The 2,884-nt window shown below is 39.6% G+C and overlaps 1 pseudogene; it reads left to right on the top strand.

Moving 5' to 3' along the window:
• The first annotated feature begins 2,432 nt into the window (after positions 1–2,432).
• Positions 2,433–2,532, top strand: LOC113300704 (annotated as a pseudogene).
• The last annotated feature ends 352 nt before the right edge of the window (positions 2,533–2,884 follow it).

The following is a 2,884-nucleotide window of genomic DNA, read 5'->3' on the forward strand; positions in this document are numbered from 1 at the left end:
CTTGCAAGACAACTGGATTTATTTGGGGCACCAAATTGGGCTTCATATGAGTGTCTTGAAAAACAGATTCATCCGAAAAACGGGACTTTAATAGCTGGATTTCCTCCTGGACAGTATCAGGAGGATCGGGTTGTGGAGTCTGAATAGACTAAAGTGATACCTCATAAGCACTAGGATCGAGTCCCAAGTTGGGGACTTCTACTGGGGATAATTGACGATCACTACCCCCAAACTTAGAATTTTGGGTGTCTCTAGATAGACTAGTCACAATATTCCTAATTTCTAGACCATCAGGTTTCTGAAAAAGGTCAATTGTTTTCTCTGAGTTATAATCAGGTGGTTCATCATCTAAATTCTTTTGAGGTATACTAGCTGTAGGACTTAGATGTTTCATATCTTGTATGGTCAACCCTAGAGTTTCCTTATTGTCTTGAAGCATGATTTCTGGCCTGCTATCATGATCGGATGCTATAATCACAGGAAAAGTCTTAGATGGCCTTAAGAATGCAGATTTAGGGTCCAACTTAGGAGGCTCTTCTGAACAAGGGATTAAGGTAGACTCAAAAGCTTGTAATGGTTCGAACCTATCTTTACATTTATCAGTATCTAACATAGGAATAGAATCCAATATACCATTCACTTGTTCAATATTGCTATCTTCGTCGAAATCCATGTTAAAGTGGGCTAGACAACTCTCTAATGGATCTTCCGATGCGATATTTGGTATTGACTCCTGAACTAAGGTTCCTATCATGTTCACCTCTTCAATGCACGTGTCATCTAGCTCAGAATGTAGCTTATTGACATTAAAAATATTGAACTCAATAGTCATATTACCAAAAGATAGATTTATAATACCATTTTGACAGTTTATGATCGCATTAGACGTAGCTAAAAATGGGCGACCTAAAATCACAGGTATATGGTTCTCTGGGTCAGGGACAGGTTGGGTATCTAAGACCACGAAATCCACAGGATAAATAAACTTGTCGACCTCAATAAGAACATATTCTATCACACTGCGAGGTATCTTGACAGACCTATCAGCTAACTGCAATGCTATCTTGGTAGGTTTCAATTCACCGAGCCCTAGCTTTAAGTACACATGGTATGGGAGTAAGTTCACACTGGCTCCTAAGTCAAGTAAAGCTTTGTGTACCCTGTGTTTTCCTATCGTACAAGCAATGGTAGGCGCACCTGGGTCTTTATATTTAGGAGTTGTGGGGTCTGAATGATCGAACTTACATGACTAGCTAAAAAGTCTTTTTTAGGGACACTAAGATTTCGCTTTCGCGTACACATATCCTTAAGAAACTTGGCATAAGCTGTAAGTTGCCTAATTGCTTCTAGTAACGGAAGGTTTATGGTAACTTTCCTAAAAACCTCCATTATGTCATTAAAGTTGGATTCACTCTTTGTTGGTACTAATAGCTGTGGAAATGGGGCTCTAGGCATAAAATAGGGCCTCTCAGGAGCCGAATTGACATCATCAGAAACTTTATCAGTCTCCTCAGCTATGGTTGGTCCTGAGGGGTGAACTATAGTATGCTCACTATCGGGCATGGTTACCTGATTGTCTACTACTCTGCCACTCCTAAGGGTTCTAACAGCATTCAATTGATTCGATGGTTTTGCACCTACTTCATGAACTCCTCTAGGATTACGATTACTCTGCCTAGGGAACCTTCTGTTATCTCTATCACTTAAGGTCTTAGCTATTTGGCCGACTTGAAGCTCTAACTTAGCAAGAGTCTGAGCATTAGTTTGAAAGTTCTGCTTGGTTTCCTGTTGAAAACTAACTTGGCTCTTTAATAACATGTCCTGGCTCTGTGCTAACATATCCTGGCTCTTTCTTAATATACTAAGAGATTCCTCTAAGCGCGTTATCTATTCTCTGAAGAGTTCTGAAACTGACCTGGAGAGTTCTTATCTGAACCAAACCCTGGGGATCATTAGAATTACTAAACTGACCTTGACTCTGGCTTTTAGACCACGAAAGGTTCGGATGGTTTCTCCAACCAGGATTATAGGTTTCTGATTATGGGTCAAACTTCTGACGGTTATCGAATCTAGTGTTATTATAGAGAGCATTGGCTTGCTCTTCATTATTCTGGCCTTCCCAAAAAGGCTCCAATCTACCATTAGTGTGACCCACTTCTAAAGCTTCTAACCTTTTCGCTATAGCATCAATTTTGGCATCTGATTCAAAACTTCCTTCTACCCTATTAATGTTTCCTCCGCCTAGAATAATTTTTTTCTGGGGTACCCTATTACTTTCCCATTGTTGGGTCTTTTCGGCGATTTCATGCAAGTATGACATCGCATCATCAACTGTTTGGTTTTCAAACCCACCTGTACACATGGACTCTACTGTAGTTGTGGTGGGATAATCTAAACCCTCGTAAAGGACCTGAACTAACCTAACTTTTTCTAAACCATGATGAGGACATTGGGATAATAAATCATTGAACCTTTCCAATTACCTATACAAAGACTCTCCATCTTGTTGCGAAAACGTGCAGATTTGCGTCCTAATAGACGATGTTTTGTGCCTAGGGAAAAACTTGTTCAAAAAGGCAGATGTAAGTTGTTCATATGTTTCAATTGATTCGGAAGCCAAACTATACATCCACGACTTGTCTTTATCTTTTAAGGAAAAGGGGAATAACTTGAGTTTCAAAGCATCATCATCAAGGTTTATAATTTTCAGGGTACTGCAAATTTCCTCAAAGTCCCTAACATGTAAATAGGGGTTTTTATTTTCTTTCCCTAAAAAGATTGGGAGCAACTGTAAGGTTCCAGGCTTAAGTTCATAATTTGCTTCAGTTTCAGGTAACCTGATATACGAGGGACGAGTAGTCCTAGTAGGGTTCAACAAAGCTTT

Source organism: Papaver somniferum, chromosome 7 (genome assembly GCF_003573695.1).
Source record: "Papaver somniferum cultivar HN1 chromosome 7, ASM357369v1, whole genome shotgun sequence".
NCBI lineage: Eukaryota > Viridiplantae > Streptophyta > Magnoliopsida > Ranunculales > Papaveraceae > Papaver > Papaver somniferum.